The following is an 18,515-nucleotide window of genomic DNA, read 5'->3' on the forward strand; positions in this document are numbered from 1 at the left end:
AGCACCTACATTGAACACCTTCAAGAGTAAATTGGATGCTTATCTTGCTGGGATCCTATGACCCCAGCTGACTTCCTGCCCTTTGGGCAGTGGGCCGGACTCGATGATCTTCTGAGGTGTCTTTCAGTCCTAATGTCTATGAAATCTATGAAATCTAAAACAGGGGCAGATAAAGAATGAATTAAGTTTCTTCTAATTAACAACAGACAGTAATCAAAATCAATCTCAATGGCAAAATCTTGCCCCAGATGGAGGGCAAGATTGTGCCATTTTCACAGAACCCTATAAAGCAAGTGGTGTAGCATCTGAGAGCAAAATTCTCCTCTTCCTACCCTCTGCGGGTGGAAGCTACATGTCTTAGGTGGAAGACATATTTATTGTTCCTTCTGTGGACCTGGTTCTGTTGGCACTGAATTTATGACCGAGATGCCTTGTTCTGGGCAGACCTAGCAGAACGCAGGCAAGGCAAATAAAATAATCCCTCTCCCCAGTTCTGTATCTAGGAGTCCTAAGGCTGTTATGTAAGGAAGGTACATCTGGCCAGTACGTGAACCTTGCACTGTTGTTCTTTTTTGAATGTTCAATGTTAGCAGCATTGGAAGTTGAGGGTGGAGGCCTGCCCCTCCCAGTGGGGTGGGTGAGATGGGCCAGTGATGTGCACTTTGCCCATGGTGACCTCTGGTTACCCCTTGGGGATCCTTTGCTGCTCTGAAATCCCTCCTTTTGTATTCTTTCTCTTCCTGATGACTCTTCATTCCTGGGTACCATTGACTGGTTTCCCTGTGGTTGTTATACTGGCCACATTCTGTTCTGTCAGCATATTCCTTTGTTTCCATAAACACGTTACATGCATATATCTCAATTGGGTTATTTACCAGTGCCTTAATCTGAGCTGCCCTTGCCTAATTTGGTCCATTCACCAGAACCAGAAATCCCACAGGCTTCTGCAGCTAATCACTGTGACCTTATTTTATGTTATGGATACACTGTTCAAATTTCCCAGCTTGTTTATGCATGCTTGTACATTGGCCTCAGACACAGTGTCTGCCTTGGAGGCTGAAACTTTGTTACAAACAGACTTTTAGGAACTAGTTAACTCTTGCCTTTGCTCTGGACTATTGTTCTAATGCTATATCATCTACTTTACCTGCAAACCAATTCCTAAAAGCAAATCTCTAAATAATATTTTCTAGCCATCCATTTCATTTGGCAGATAAAAACAGAGGATAGGGGAGGGCACTGGTGATTTCCAGGCAACTGGCTCTCTGGAGGGAGCAAGGAGTGAGACCTTCCTGTGACTGACTATGTTAGGCCACTTGTGGGCGTAAGTGGCCTCTTGAACATTCCCTTACTTACATGCCTGTTCACAAACCAATTGTCATATGGTGAAACAGTTTTTTTCAGACTCAGTAAGTAAATGCTGATGATCAAGAAAAACATGAAATTCATTGAGGTGTCAGTTGGGGATCTATTGACATTCTCTGCGGTCAGAAAGTCTTGTAATGATGAGGATGAAAAAGAGCATGATAAAGTTCTTGCAGCTGTATTTGAGGAAGGAACCTTATTCAATAGCTAACAACCTACACACAGGTGGATCTATTTGTAAATCAGACCACCTTGTCCTTCAGATCAGCCACCTTACTCTTTGGGCTCTTTCATGCTGAACAGCAGGCAACCATCAATATTGCTGATGAGTACATTTCAGTGAACTCTTAGAAGGATAAAACGATTAAATGAAACTGAGCTTATGTTGTCCAGTAATCCAGCTATTCTAAGATGGTATAGTCACTTATTTCATCTATATTAGTTTGCTTTGGGCAAGAAATAAAATCATTCTTTTATTCAAAGGTGCTTTTATAGGATAAAAAGACCAAAGTGAATAATTATTACACCTTGATGAAATCAGAGAATTATGATTGGATTGCTCTATGTCTTATGTACATATTGTTGTTGTGTGGAATCGTGTTTAAGTACTGCAGTGTTTACCTCATAAAATAGATTTTTTTTCTCCAGCCAAATAGCAAGAGGTTCTTATTACTTCTCTGGGGCTAGAACAGGACAGATCTTGAAGACAGACTATCCGTTTGACTGTAAACACATCACCTGTGAGCCCAAAGGGTAGAATTCACATGCAGAAAACCTCATTTTCTAGCACAAATTAAGCATAAATGAGTTTGCAATTTGTAAATGCTATCATTACCATTCATAAGCAACAACATCCAGAAATTCACACACAAATCATTGTGTGTAGACATTTGGATGCACACGAATAGAACCCAATCTCTAGTTCTGTGTTGATATGCTGTAGGACAATGAGCGATGTCTGTCACTTAATGCAGAATCAGGCCCTTTAAGCAGGATAAGGCCCCTGGAGCTCCAGGGATGGCTTGAGAGCATGGGCAGCACCAGGCTGCCTGCTTTTTTCCACCATAAAGCAAACACCCACTGCAAAAAAGTGGCACAAATGTATACTACTGGGGTGGCTACAATTTTGGGCATTTGTAGTTTGCCAAGGGTCATGGGCATATGTTTATAAGGCCTTTGTGCCACCATAAAAACTTTTATGGTGGCACAAAGGCAATGTCTGTTTTCAGCTTCAGTTATTCCATTAAAAAATGGTGACTATTAATTTGTTGTCCACAAACTTAATCCTTTCATTAATCTTCTAAACATAGTGACTCCATGGGGAAAATGGTTGGAAATGGAGAATTTGGAGATGATTCCCTTTAATTTGTCCAGTTTTGAAAATTCAAATTCAGAGGAATTTAAAAAAGGAATAATAAGCATTATCCTAAAGTAGTACCATAGCTTTAGCCCTAGGAAGGAATGTTTATTTTGTAATAGGACCCAGTGCATTGAACTGAAGAACTGTAAAGAATGTTAATGTTTATACCTCTTTAATTCCTAACTTGGCAGATACAAGTCTACATAAACAAACACCGTTACACAATTTTAACATCTGAGAATGGCTGGATCAATTAAATCAATGTTAAAGATTACCTTTGTAAAGTGTTCTATTTCCAACGTGTAACTAAAAGGAAGAGAAATCATTGATGTTGAATGAACAGATACATGATTCCCTGTAATTATACTTTACTACCCAAGAGCAGTTCCTGTAAGTAGTATAGCGCAAAACAGTATGCAATCAGTTTAATGTACTATAATTAAAAAAAATCACCATGGGATAATGATGCATGCTAACACAACATAACCTTACTGCTATCTTCTCATTTATATTTAATGACTACTGTCCCTTTAAATGATGGGACTTTCCTCTCCTTTGTGAATGGATATCCTTTGATAAGGTGCTGCTTAATTAGCAGAAAACATTGTTGAGCAATATTTAGATACTGCAGTCCTGGTCTCAATCCTTCACAATTAAAACCAAGAGCTGACTGAATAATTGATTTTTTGTGTTCATTAGTTAAACAGAAACACTACAAGATGAGTTTTGAAGTGAACCCCTATTTACAAATTTCCTTGTAAAAAAACATCAAAAAATATTTTCGATCACCTCATTTCAATACACACAGGATGAAACATTTTGCTGGATTTCTTCTTTTAAATATTTTAAAAGATTACATTGAACTAGAAGTAGAAACAAAGCTCAGTTTTAAATGGGAAAATCAAAACACTGCAAAACACTGCATAACTTGCTTCATTCTTGTCCAAGAAAAAAAAAGGATATCTTTGCATGAATTCACAAAGCCTTTCAATTGCTTCACATCCACATTTTTTTCTGATGAAAAAGAATTTCAAAATAAAAATGTTGTCCAACAGAGTGAAAAGTTTATCATGAGCTTCACTGAGAGCATGTATGTGCATTGTACTTTTAGAAAGCTAGAAAAAATTAAGCCCAGGAGAATGTATATACCTATTGACATGAAAATGAAATCATCCACGATCAGAAGTAAACCTACATACTTCAGGGAGTGAGTCTTCCTTTGATCGGAAGACCAGAAAGAAGCTTCCTTCATGGGCAGGCTATCCTACGTTTGATCTCAGTCTGTCATCTTAAACATTTGACCACTATCAGTGTTACTGTACTGAAGTGGTCTGGGAAGTTGTGTATTCCTATACACTTAAATTCCAGAAGTTCTATCCAAGTCTACTGGCCCACTGGGGTTAGGATAAACCTGTTTCTTGCCCAATGGGGCACAGGACCAGTATTATATCCAGCTGCCTTTGATTTCACAGTCTCAATAACCAGGTACCCATTGATAGCTGGAAGCAGCTTTTGCATGAAGTTACATGTTACTTTTGGAATATTAAGTTGTACTGAAGTTAGAATGCACTGTGAGCAGTCAGAAGTTAAAGGTTAATACCATTTCTTTCCTCCACAGCTTTGACTTGTCACTACAGGGCTGGTGAGCCAGGGTATGGCTTGGAGCCAGGACACTTGGGCTCTATCCTTGCTCTGGGTGAGCTGGGCAGTTGGAAGTGGTGCAATCTGGGATGCTGGAGGATTGTAGATTGATCTTTTTATCTCTGTAGAGCAAACTAAAGTTACTCTAACATAAGCTCCATTGCATGGCCCAGAGTTAACTCTTCAGGTGAAATGATGCACTTTGAAACACTCAGAGGTCATTTAGCACAAATTAATGAGCTTTAAACCATGGATGTTTGCATTTTAATTACCCTTATTATGGTCTAAGTGTACTATATAGCTTTAGCCTTTGACAGAGTCCAGAGCAGGACTTGAACTCATGCCTCTGGAGGCATAGTAAGACACTTATAACTTAGGGGTTCCCAAAGCTTTGCCCCTCAAGGGCCATGTCAAAGGGGTAGACCCAGATGGTGGGCCACATCAAAGGGGTTCACAGGCTGCATCAAAGGGACTCTTAGGCTGCATTTGTTTCCCAGACCACACTTTGAGAACCCCCTGTTTTCACCATTCTACCATAGCCCTACCAACCTGAACTTAACCCTAACACATTCATAATGTTATTGGAATCCTGCCCCCCAAAAAGAATTAATAATGTATCAGTAATTAAAGTTTTCTTCAGTCCTAAGAGATGTGTTAAGCCAACTGTCATACATAGCTGTACCTACTGAGAAACATGTTTGCAAAAGCACAGCTAATCAAGGGGCATTATAAGATTTAATCAACCAAGCCCTATGATTTTAATGATGATTTGATCAGGCCTCAAAGTAACTAGGACCATCACTTATCTGAACTTATTTCCACCTGTCTTGATAGAGAGATCTTTTGGGATCAGGATAAACAGAAAGATTATTTTTTGAAAGAAAAGGGGTTCTCTTAACAAGACTACATACCTGATGATTCTCAGCTGTGACTTTTGTAAACTTAATTTTGCAAAGACTGTCTACCGGCTTTCAAATACAAAAACAGTAAACAAATGAGAACATTTTTCATCAGAAAATAGCTGGTTACAAGAGAATCTACAATGGGTACCATTACACTCTTGACATTTACCATACCAGTGTATTTACTATATCACCTTATTTACAGTATTCCCTATACTTGGATCAGGAAATACCATGATAAATTTAACAACTATGCATGGTGAATGTCAACCCTTTAATGGTGCTCTCTGTATTCTGAAGTGGAAGAGATGTAGTTGTCAGCTGCGGGGCTGTACAGCTCTATTATCTGAAACAGAAACAGCCACTCTGAAGATATTTTTCACATTTAAACAATGCTAAACTAACAGCAAGAGACCCTCTAGGAAGTGTTGCTCCATTCTTAACTCATTTGGTAGCACTTAGATATTGCCAGGGATGTCACAGCACAGGAGAAGATATATGACACAAGGTGCTCATATGGCATGGTGATGGGCTCAGCATAAAAAAGTTAGACAGACAGATAGATCTGTTATGCTAAAACACCTCAGGATACCAGAGGCTATGCTTGGATTATTTATCAGTCCTGTTTATAAGCCATCTAGCTGTAGCTCTGAATAGCAGTTTTATGTCTCTTTGTTGAATCCCAAACTCCTAATTAATGTTAATATTTCACCTTTGTTTTCAGTGTTAATGTCAACATGCTGTAAATCTGTCATCAGCAGCTGAGGACAAATGCAGGAGTATAAAGCAGCTCCATGCCCTGTCTGGGGGTGTAAGGGTAGACATATGGGGGACAAAGTAGGTGTGTAACTAGAGCACATGAGCTCTTTGCTTCCTGCCTTTGAGCATCCTGTTCTTTATCTCCTGTATACTAGCATAAAGTACAATACTAGCATAGTAATGCACCCCACACAACTTTCCGCCCCCGAAAAAAAATTCTTGAGAGCTGTTTGTGGCAGGGTGTTTGAGCTGGGATAATCCTTCTTTTCCTTGTTGCCCTGGGTGAAGACTCTTTGCCCCAATAGGGACTTTTCTACTCCTACCTGACAATGCCAAAGATAAGGATCTTTGAAGCTGTCAGCTAGCCTCTAAAATCTGTCTTCCCAGCCTGTCCCCTTGAGCTGTGGAAGAGCAATCTGGGATCATTGGCTTTTCAATGTAGACTGCAAACACTTTGGAAATAAAGCTACAGACTGTGGATAGGAGTCATGATTTAGGAGGCATGAAGCCATCCCAAGCTGTTTTCTCCTCTCCCATATGACCATGTAAATCAGGATGAACTCTGCTGAAGTCAACAGAGTAACACTAATGTAAAAGCAATCAGAATCTGGCCCTGTCCATTCCATTTACTCAGAATACCAGTAAATGCTCCCCAGGCATGGAGTGTGGCCAAGCCATATGGTTCTGGCAGGATTTTGTGCTGCAGACTAAGGAGGGCTAAAATTTGACTCTAAAAATTTAATCCCAAGGAGTAATTTGATTACTTTTAAATGCTCCTTCCTTTTCAATTATTTTTCTCAGCAAGCATTCAGATCATTTCTATCCGAAACATGAGCAATGGCATTATGCCACTGTGTCTGGCCATGGTAACCCTGTGTAGCTCACATGCAAAATACCATTTGGGGGCAAGAACCAAGCTGTTTGTTTGCTTAGCAGAGGTGTGTGATTCTGACTGAGGCCTCAGAGTGCTACTGGAAGACAGATATAAAATAATCTTGGTGTTGCAAAAACAGTTCAGAACAGCTACTAAGAGACCCTAAACAAACATATACACTCCATTTCCTTTCTCAGGCATCTTTTAAGTACTTTGAGTAGGCAGGTGCTCACAGACAGTGCTGAAGACACAGCACCTGGAGGAACAGTTCTTTGGGCACCATTGAATGATCAGTATTTCTGCAAATCAAGCTATTTATTTTAATGCCAAAATATTCAGTGCTAATACTATAATGTCAGACACCCAAATCTGATTGCCTTCAATTCTGTGCACCTCAGTTTACAATTCTATAAAATGAGAATTATAATTATTCATCATTCTTTGAAAGCCCTAAAAGTTAAAAGCACAACAAGTGATTAGTAGTCTTATGGTGATAAGAATATGTACAATAGGATTTTACATTTCTATCAAGCCATATGGAGCCATGGACTAATGCAATCCATCAAATTACTTGTGAGTACTCCAGAACCAAAAAGATACCAATGAAAACAGTATATCTCTGCACAGACTTGAATTCAAATTAGTGAGATTGTGAAGTCTATCTGTTTATGTGTTTGCTTGTAAGACACTATCTTAAGTTGTGGTGAATAAACAAAAACATGAGATAAACTATAAGGAAAATTCACACCTTGATTCAAAACTATTAGGTCAACATATGTATGCCGAGAAAAAAAATAGCAGACCTTATAAAAAGCCAATGTAGTATAATTAAGATGTCTATTATAATTTTATAGATATTGAGCTACAGACACTCACCTGCATTAATTCACTCAAATCTGTTATTGATCTTCACTGAAACTAGTCAAAGATGAATTATATAGCACTGCAGAGAGAGAGAAATTCTCAATGTATAATTATTGGACATATATTTGTTTTCATATAAAATACAGTTTATTTTTTACTGTGAAGTATTCTGTACCAGGACTTCATGGAAACACAGAAATATTCATGAAGGTTTTTAACTTCCTCCCACCACACGCCCTCTCCCCCCCACACACCCACACACCCCCCCACCCCCCCCAACTGGGTGCAGTATCTATTCAGGACACTAGTCTCATGACCTAATATTCTATCACATTTGAATCATTTTGGGTACATCTACATGTGAAATTAATGCAAGACAATAAACTCTGGAGCTGTTCATGCCAGAGTTAACTGCTCCTGAACTCACTGTGCACCCAGGATCACAGCAGTTTGAACTGGAGCAAAGCAGCCCCTGACCACAGGGGACACAGTCTTTGGGTTCTGGGTGGCAGCACCAGGCAGTGGAGGGCCTGGCTGGGGCATAAGGGTGCAATATCTGCAGAGCCATGAAGCTGGGTGTCTGGCAGTTGCCGCACTTCGGCATTTTCATGCCCCAGCCAGCCTTTGGCACTGTCTACACATGTGTTTCAGCACAGTTAGCCTGCCATAAGATAGTATGTCTTATAGTGGAGTTAATTAATTTACTGTACCAGTGCTTGTGTACAGAGTGATACTTTACTTCACAGCTAATTAGTCAACTCTGCAATAAAGCAAATATGTGGATGCACTCTATAAGAATAAAATGCCACAAAAAACAATAGTTCTTCTACAGTAAATACTGATTGACACTCTCTCTCAAACACATCAAATACAATTTGTCCCTCAAAATTGGCAGCCGAGGAGAAGTAGCTGAAAAAATGATCAATAACATGCAACAGAAAAATGTTTTGGGATCAAGTATGCTGCTTATGGTGGAGAATCACTCATCATCAAGGCTGAGTGTTCAATAAATATTTCTGTTTGGTATTTGAGAAAAAGCCAGATGATAGTCTTTTTATTGTCCCTGTGGTATTACACACTTCTTTTTCCAATGGCACCTCAATATCAGGTAGCTATTAAACTGTACTGTAGAATACAGTAGCTATTAAACTGAGACATTTTTAAACCAGCAGGTCCTGTTAACTTGCATCTACAAATTTCAAGGGCAAGCTGGCTAAGGAACTGCCTAGAACATTAATGATGATTTTTAATGGAACTCATACATGTGCATTTGCTGTGTAAATACAAGTAGCAAATTTTGATACTTCAATTTACATCTAAAGAAAATAATCCCCCCCCTTCCCACTAGGCCCTTCAACCACACACACCACCCACCACCAATAAAATACCCCCTTCCCTGTGCAGACCCTGTGTAGTGCTCTGTGTGACCTCCTGGGGTGGAGGTAGTGGGATGGGGGTGCCTAGGTGCTGGAGCCTGCTGGGTGTTGGCTGCAAGCAGCCTGCCTCCCCACCCCATTCGCAGGCCTGGCAACACTGGCTGCCACGGCTCCAGAGGCACTCTCCACACGTCCTCCTGCAGGCCATCCTGTCTTCTATGTTGCCTCCAAGCCCACGGTACCCAGATGTGGGGGGCAAGGGGTTCTCAGCTGACTGGGATGCAGAGCTGCTGGCACACCACCTTTCCCATAGGGGGCCTCTCTGGGGAGGCACCATGGGGCCAGCCCTCCACCTGCACTGGCTCTGCTCCCCAAGCATGCACCTGCTGCTAGAGTCCTGGGTGCACCATGAGAAGCTGTTTGTGTGGACTGAGAGGTGCCCTACCCACCATGCGCTACTGCTGCTGATTGCCACATTGCCCCAGGTGCAACTGTGAACCTGGCATGGGACCCTGAGCTTCAGCAGTCCAGAGGACAAGCCCACCAAGTCCTACCATCTCTACCACTACCTGTGGCTGCATTACAAGTCCCTGCCCTACAGCCAAGGAGGACATCACTGCCAGCATTGACACATTCCAAGTATCCACCTAGATGAGGGGGCACAGACTGCTCAATAAAGTTTTGCAGTGTCTCCCATACCCCTGTGTACTGTGGTGGGGATTCTGGAGGCCAAGGGGAGCACAGGTAAGCCAGGAGGGGAGCAGGAGAAGGGGCAGGGGAAGGAGTGCCCCCCCTCATAGCAGGGCTTACCAGATAGGCATGGCAGTCATGGCCAGTGGCCTGAGTCAGTACCTGCTGGTGGTGAGGAAGTGTGGCTCTCAGTGTTGTCCTAGGGTGCAGGGGTATGGTATCTGGCTGCCCAGGAAGGGACTGCCTCTGGGGAGGAGTTGGAGCTGCTGGTGGCCAGAGTTGCCATAGCCAGCCTGGCCTCCTGGGTGGGACTGAGCACGCAGAGCTTGTGGGGCAGCTACTGGCCAGGGATCCTGGAGCTGCTGGAGGAGGCTGGGGTAGGGAGCACGGGGGGACAGGCTCCTGGCAGCCTGAGGGGACCTCACCTGGTGACATGTCACCATGGGTGCCAGGCCACAGTGGAGGCTCCAGCAAACCATCCGTGCTGGAGTAGAGAGCATGGCTTAGGCTGGGGTCCTGGGGCACAAAGATGTCAACCAGCTGCCACATAAATGGCATCGACTTTCAGGCAGCCCCTGATCAGTGGTTGTGGTCGGTGATGGTGACCCATTGTACCCACAAGGCCTTGACCATAATGCAGTACTGGTGTAGCAACCAGTCATTCCTGCACTCCCTCATGTGGCCTGACAGACTGTCATAGATGTACATGTTGGAACACCCGCTTCACACAAACTGGCTGAGGACCTCAGCCTCTCCCCACAGTATGAACATCCTATCCCTGCAGTTGGGGCTCCAGAAAGTGACATGTGGCATTGGGGAGGACATCAGTGTGGCTCCCTTGACAACTCCCTGGGCCTCCACATGGAAGTCCCATTGTTGGTGGGCTTGAGCAGGTGTGTGTAATTCCCAGTGCAAAGGCATAGTGCGGGCCTGGCAGCTTCAGGGTTATACGGTGCCAGGCACCAGTGGTAGGGTCTGGGAAGGCTGTTGTTGGTGGCCTGGGGGCAGCTGAAGTGGGACCAGGTGGCCAGAGGCTGGCTGCACATGGGCCAGGGTGCTGGTAGGCTTGGAAGTTGCCTGCAGTGCCCACAGCATGGGCCTAGCAGCTGCGTGGTGATGAGGTGCTAGGGAGTGGTGCTGGTGTATGGCCATGTTGCTACAGCTGGCCTTGGGCATCTGCAGAGATATGCAGTAGCCAGAGTCTGGCTGTACGTGGCCCAGGGCCCTGGTATCCCTGCAGGCTTTTAAGGACCAGGGGCTGAGAAAGGCACACAACTGCCCCATCCCTGGGGCTGGAGAAGCTCCCAGCTCCAGGACCCTGGGGGTGGGCAGTAGGTGGCCCCTGGTGGTGGGGCTGACTAAGAGCAAATTTGCTTCTGCTCAGCGTCTACATGTGCACTATTATGCAGTGGGCACATCTACATGTGCACCCGACTGCACAGTTTTTACTGAACAATCCTTTAGTACTACCTTTACCGATCATAGGGCAATGTAATGTCTTGTGTAGCTGTGCCCAGTAAGTAAGAGAGATTAAATTTGCTACTTGTATTTGCAGGTAGCAAATGTACTCGCAAACAGAGAAATTTACTGTGCAGTATGTGTTTGCATGTGTAGACCATGACTCTGACTGCTCAGTAATTTGTGCTAATCTTGAGGAAAGCATCTTGTGTAGACCTGCCCAGTAACTCATAAGTAATGGGAAAATTCCCAAGGACTAGAAAGAGGCTAAAATGAAATGACTAAGATCAGAGGCTCCACTGTCTATCATTAATTCTTGGTCAAATAATCCAATAATTGATATGGGACTTCATTAACAAGGAACTGAAGGAGGGAAATAATATTAATGTGAATCAACATGAGTTTGTGGAAAATAAACCTAAACAAAATAACTTGATATTCTTCTTTGATGGGATTATACATTTGGTTGACAAAGGAAATTATATTGATATATTCTTAGGCTTCTGTAAATGTTTGACCTCGTACCCTATGACATCTGATTGAGAAACTAGACAAATACAAAATCAACATGGTACATGATTAAAAACTGGCTATTTGATAGTAATTATAAACAGAACTTTATCATTATCATCATCATCATATTTGATCATCATTAGGCATCAAATCATAGTGTTATGAAATTTAACTTTTTTCTGAGAAAAATGATCTTGAAGGAAACAGAAAATCATCACTGATAAAATTTGCAGTGCAGAAGTAATAAAGACAACTTGATGATACAGAGTAATCCAGACTGTTTGGTCAGCTGGGCACAAGCAAACACTACGCTTATTTAATACAGTATAATAGATTTCATAGATTTCTAGGGTCGGAAGGGACCTTATAGATCACCAAGTCCAACCCCCTGGTCTAGGCAGGAAAGAGCACTAGGGTTAAGTAACCCCAGCTAGGTGCTTGTCTAATCTCTTCTTGAACACCTCCAAGGTAGGGGAAAGCACCACTTCCCTTGGAAGCCCATTCTATATTTTGGTAACCCTTGCCGTATAGAATTTCTTCCCGATGTCCAGTCTAAATCTACTCTCCTCCAGTTTGTGGCCATTATTTCTAGTAACCTTGAACGGTGCCCTGGTAAACAGAGTATCCCCTATTCCCTGCTGACCCCCCCCCCCGAATGAGTTTGTAGACAGCTACAAGATCACCTTTCAGCCTTCTCCTGCATAGGCTGAAGAGATTCAGGTCCCTCAGTCTGTCTTCATAGGATCTTACCTGCAGGCTGTCAGCTATACGAGTAGCCCTTCTCTGAACCTTCTCAATGTTATCCACATCTCTCTTGAGGTGCAGTGCCCGAAACTGGATGTGGTACTCTAGCTGCAGTCTCACCAATGCCGCATAGAGGGGAAGTATCACCTCCCTAGACCTGCTTTTGATGCACCTACTAATGCAAGTAAGCATGCGGTTAGCCTTACTTATTACCATGTCACATTGGCAACTCATGGTCATTTATAGTCATACAGTTAGAACCAAAGAACAGAGGACATGATTACTGAATGGGGAACTCTATCATGGGAAGCAGTGGACCCTGAAAAGGACTTGGGGGTCATAGATATGCATCTGAACATAAGTTTACAGAGTGATGTTGTGGACAAAAAGGACTAATACAATCCTTGGATGTATAAACAGGATAATCTCTAGCAGGAGTAGGAAGATTTTATTTAATCTTTGTTTGATGATGCTGTAACCATTTCTGGAATCTTGCATCCAATTCTGGTGTCCACAATTTATAAAAGATGTTGACATACTGGAGAGGGTTCAAAGAAAAGCCACAAGAATTAGTAAAGGTCTGGAAAACAAGTCTTACAGTGAAAAACCCAAGGAACCCATTTTTAAATGTATCAAGGAGATGATTAATGAGTGGCCTGTAGATACTTACATGGAGAACAGAACTTTAATAATAAGTTTTACAGTATAGCAGACAAAAGTATAACAAGATCCATCGCTAGAAATTGAAGCCAAACAAAATCAGACTAGAAATATGGTATGTATTTCAACTCTTTCAGGGTTATTTACTGTTATGATTCCCCAAGGTTTATGGTAGATTCATCATCACTGTCAATTTTAAAATTAAATTTGGATGCTATTCTAAAAGTGTGCTCTAACTCAAAAAAGAAAGTCCTATGGCATGTGTTATACAGGATGCTAACTCAGATGTTTACAATGGCTCTTTCTGTTTTTATAATCATTGAATGGGATCCTGGGGATGAGAATCATCTATTAAACTAATAGTGGTTGGAATGTGGAGGAATTCTGTCATCTGCAAAGAGGTGTTGATGTTAGGAGAGTCAAAAGAGCTATGCTCCACCAGAAAAAAAGTGGAACACTCAAGTTCATTGCTGTTCTGTCTTCAGTTACACCTTACATCATCTTTCATTCCCAGTCTTTGTCAACGAATGCTCAGAGAACTGTTACTAATTTGCTTATCTCATTTTCCTTAAAACTTGCTTAGATACAGTGTAGGAAGAGGTGACAAAAAATTCCTTTACAATTGTGCATACATTCCTGAAGTGAGAAACCAATTACAGAAACTATCAAACAAAATCTACAGACTAACTACAGACAAAATCTGAGAGGACCAAAGGGCTAGTTCCTGCTCCCAGGATCAGTTCTTTCAGTTCATGTTCTATGGAAGTCACATTATTCACCTTTTCACTCCCTGCACAATAGCCAGAGATCCCCATCCTTGCTACTAAGGAATATTAGATGCCTGAGAGAGGAGCAAGGGAGACATAAGAATGTCACTGACTCAATCATGGAGAAATGGATGGAATAGCCCTAGTGTTAGGGAGAATGATACTGGACTGTCCTGTGCATTGAAAGAGGGTTGTCCAAAGGTCACAATGTTACATATTGGGTGCTTCAAGATCATTTAAAAAAGCAACTAAAGAGGGAATAATGGAAGATTTACCAAATGCACAAATGCAGAATAGGAGAGAACAGGCTGGGCAATAGTTTTGCTGAGAAAGATATGGAGGTTTATGTGAATTATAAACTCAATACAAGGCAATCACAAATAAAAAAATAGATAAATAGATAAATAAATAAGCAAAATATATTCTGTGCTGCAGCAGTGATATTATATCTAAGATATGGGAGATAATCACATCAATCTACTTGGCCCTGGCTAGGCTTTGGGTACAGTATTATGTTTAGCTGTGTACTTGACATTTTAAGACAGATTTAGAGAAGCTGGAAAGGGTTCAGGGGCAGGCAACAACAATGATGAAGGATTTAGAGGGCAACCTATGTAACAAAAGGTTGAGATATGTTTAGTTTGAATTAAAGAATTAAAGAAAATTCAGAGCAGGTTTGGATTAATGCACGGGCCTGCAGGGCCTGGGTCCCCTGGGGCAGGAGCAGGAGCCAAGACAGGGGCCTGCCGTATTCCCCAGCCCACAGGGAAAAGTCCTGTGAAGCACTGAGGGTCTTTCGCATGTTAAATGCATAAGAGCCAGCGGGAGGCAGTGAGTGGGAAATTGTCTGACTGCTCCGTAGGGATGGGTAGAGTTAGGCAGCAGCAAGGATCTCTGCTGCCCCTACCACTTGATGCCCAACTTGTCTGTCTTTATTCCATCCCTGTGCCTGAAAGGAGCCTGATCTTGCCCTCCCTCCCAACTGTCAGGTCGCAGGGCAGGCAGGAAGTTCAGGATACTGCTTATGGTGGGTGCAGTATGTGTGTGTGTGGGGGGGTAAGTCTGACCCCAATCCGACCCCAAACCATGCCAGATCCCTCCATGGGGAAGCACGTGGTGCTTTAGTGCCAAGGGCTACATTGGGTTGCAAAGAAGGGGAATCCCACTGCCCCCTGGATGCTCCCTGCAGTTCTCAACCCCAAATAAGGCTGTCAATCATAGGCAGCAGAAGTGAGGGGCTAGTAGGGCTCAGTCTCATCAAAAGCAGGGCAGCAGGTATGGCCAGAGGGCCTCTCAGCTGCAGGCTGCAGCAGCACAGGGGAGGAGCATGCACACTCATATACCCGGAGGATCACAGGCGGCTCAGCAGGCAGGTAAGAGTCTTTGTCTCCTTTCTTTATGAATGCCTGGGCTTGGGGGGTGGGGGAAAGATTGAGACCCTCACAGTGCAGGAGGGAAGGGGCAGGGGCAGGGGAAGGGGCAAATCATTCAGCCCTGCCCTGCTCCCTGCAGCACTGTGGGGTTTGCCCCATGACCCGGTCCATCTGGGGCCCTATTCACAGTGTATGGGGCCCCGGCCAGGCTGTGTTGTGGGGTAGTTGGAGCCTGATGGATCCTCCAAAGGTGTGGCACTGGGGAGCCAAGGGGAGAGGGGCACTTGGCCCCCTGATCTTTGCATGGGGCAAGGGCGGGCTGCAGCTGTTAGCTGGGCTCTGCCTACTCTGTGCCTTGCTGCTGCTGCTTTGAAAGTGCTGTGGCACCTTGTGCATTCTGCCACTGGGCGGGCCAGGCAGCGAGGCACATAGCACTGCAACATGCCACTTTTAAAGCAGTGGCAGCGAGGCACAGAGGCAGGGAGTAGACTCTGATCCCGGCTCACAGCTACAGCCCTTTCTTGCCCCATGCAAAGATTGGGCGACCATATGTCCCCCTCTTGGCTCCCAGGCACTGCACCAGTTCTTCCTGTGGGGCAGGATGGGTGCGGGGGTCCCACAGGCTCTGTCCCCTCTGTCCCGGTGATGCAACTGAGGCTCTCCCTGCTACGGCCCCCAGCTTTGGGCCCCATTGAGGGGCTGGTGTGGGGGGTGGGGTGCAGCAAATTCACGGGGGCTGCCAGCACCGGGCAAGGACCTTGGAGGCAGGGGAAGGGGCAGCCACATGGGTTCAGTGGGCCTGGCCCTGAATCCAAGCCTAAGCCTGGCTCTGCTCTGATCCCTACCTGGTTTCAGCCCCAGGCCCACTCTCCCTTCCCCATGGCCCTTCCCCCTCCCCCACTTCCCCTGAAGACTTCCCATCTGGGGGGTGCACGTGCACACTTGCATGCACACAATCAGCCCTCCCCCCATTTTTTCTCCCTCTGCCTATGTTGTCAATAGAGAGGGGTCTGCAGCTCTCCCAAGTGATGGTAGCTCATGTGGGGAAGTGTGAGCTCTTCCAAGGAGTCATTAGATATAGATCTATCTGTTTGTTTAGAGATATACATTGATATATAGAGAGAAAGATTGTGTATATAGATTGTGTATATGTGTGTGTGCATGTATACATCAATACAGATAAATATATAGCAAAACCCCAAGTTTTTCTTTCTTTTTCTTTTTTTTTGCACTCACTCCCCTTCCCCAACCATTTCTGACTTTTTCTCTCCCTCTCTATTCCCTATAGATAACTATAAGTAAACTAAGATGTAGGATAAGCTTTAAACATTTTTATTTTGGTAGCAAGTTTTTGGTTTTGGATATCCACTGTTGTACGTTGTATTATTATTAGTTCCATATTGATTTTTATTGTTTCATATGGATATTGTATGGTTTAGGCCTGTGCTTCTAAGTGAACCAAAGTCATGTCAAGTTTCTATTTTATATGTCAAATCTCCTTCTTGTGTCCTCTGCCCGGACATCCCCTATGTTCCAACTGTATGAGTCACGTATCCCTCCCATGTAAATTGGTTCCCAGATGAATGAGTGTGATTGGGAATGATTGAAATACAATGGTAGCAGGCCTCTACTGAATGGCCTGTAATGACTGAGCCATCACCTCGCATTGATTCATCCAGGAAATACAGACCTTACCCAGGAACAGAGACAAGACCAGCATTTGAAAGACAAAAGACCCTGCAGAAGCAGCAACTCTCACCATTACAGACACCCAAAACTGCACATCCCTGCATGGAGCACACATGCTCAGTATGCCAGGGGCAGACCCTTGCCTGGACATGCCTCCTATCACTAGGGTCACACAAGGTCTGAACCTATAAAAAGGGACAGTGAAGAGACACCCAGTGGGACACCCTCTCCATCTGGACCAGCACCATGCCACACCACCTATACACCCAGAGGCCCTGCCGGCAGCCCCCCTCTGGACAACATCTACTGGACAAGGACCCCTTTCCAGTCTGGATAGGTAGATATTACCTGCATATCTCCTCCTACAATTTGGACTTTCTCTCTCTGTCTTTATCTTTACTCCTGGACTTCAGTGGACTTCAGCCCCTGCACCAAGCCTCTCTGCTGCCATTGTGTGTGTATATGTGTGTATGTGTGTGGTTGCAAAGGAACCAATTTCATATTGTGTCACCATCTCCCTTGTTCAATAAAATCACTGTCATTTGCAACCCCAAGTTGGGTCATGTTTTACTGAGTCCCAGTCCCTTCCCTATCTTAAATTCCAGCTTCATTCTCTCTCAGCACCAGTCCCCACCCTCTCTGCTAGTTTCCTGATCTCCTCCCAATTCCATCTCCCCTTTTCTGCCACCTCTCAGCCTCTCCTTACTTTCCTGCTGTCCCTGCTGCTTCTTAGCCTCCCCTGCTCCTACTGCCTTTTCCATGTGACTTTCTGCTGCCTTTCTCTGCTTTTCTGCTGCTCTGGCACCTGCTGCTTTTCCTGTGATTTTCTACGGTCCGTCTCTATGTTTTCAGGCTTCCCTCGCACCTTCTGTAATCCTGCCCCTGCTCCTGCAGCTTCCTAGCTCCTCTTAGCTGTCCTGCAGTTTTCTCCAGCAGCTGGAGTCTTTCTCCAGCTCCCAGCACCTACTGCCACTCCCTGCAACTTCTCTAGCTGCCCCAGAGCCATCCTCTGGCTCTCCACACCCAGACCCCCTCTTTAACACCCACACTTTCCCTTAGTCCCATTCTCCATATATATATATATGGCTTTGCGTGCATGATATACAAATTAATGATCTGTGTCTAACTTCTGGGGTGTATAGTGTATGTGCTCGAATTGGTAATAGGTATGCATGTGCCTAGGCTGGTTTGAATGTGTATGTGCCTGAGCTGGTAGTATGTGTGTGTATGCACCTAACTGATTTGTGTGTTTGTATACCAGGAAACTATTTAAAAGGTCCAAATCAATTCAAAGCTCTCCCCCCATGGCTGCCTCACCCACCCCAGCTCACCGGATGCTGCTGGGCAGGGGGGTGATCCCTGCTGTCCCCCACTGCCCCACACTACGTAGATTTCATTTCATAGATTTCATAGACATTAGGGCTGGAAGGGACCTCGGGAGATCATCGAGTCCAGCCCCCTGCCCAAAGGGCAGGAAGTC

This window comes from Crocodylus porosus, unplaced genomic scaffold (assembly GCF_001723895.1).
Source record: "Crocodylus porosus isolate Cpor-Errol unplaced genomic scaffold, CroPor_comp1, whole genome shotgun sequence".
Lineage (NCBI taxonomy): Eukaryota > Metazoa > Chordata > Crocodylia > Crocodylidae > Crocodylus > Crocodylus porosus.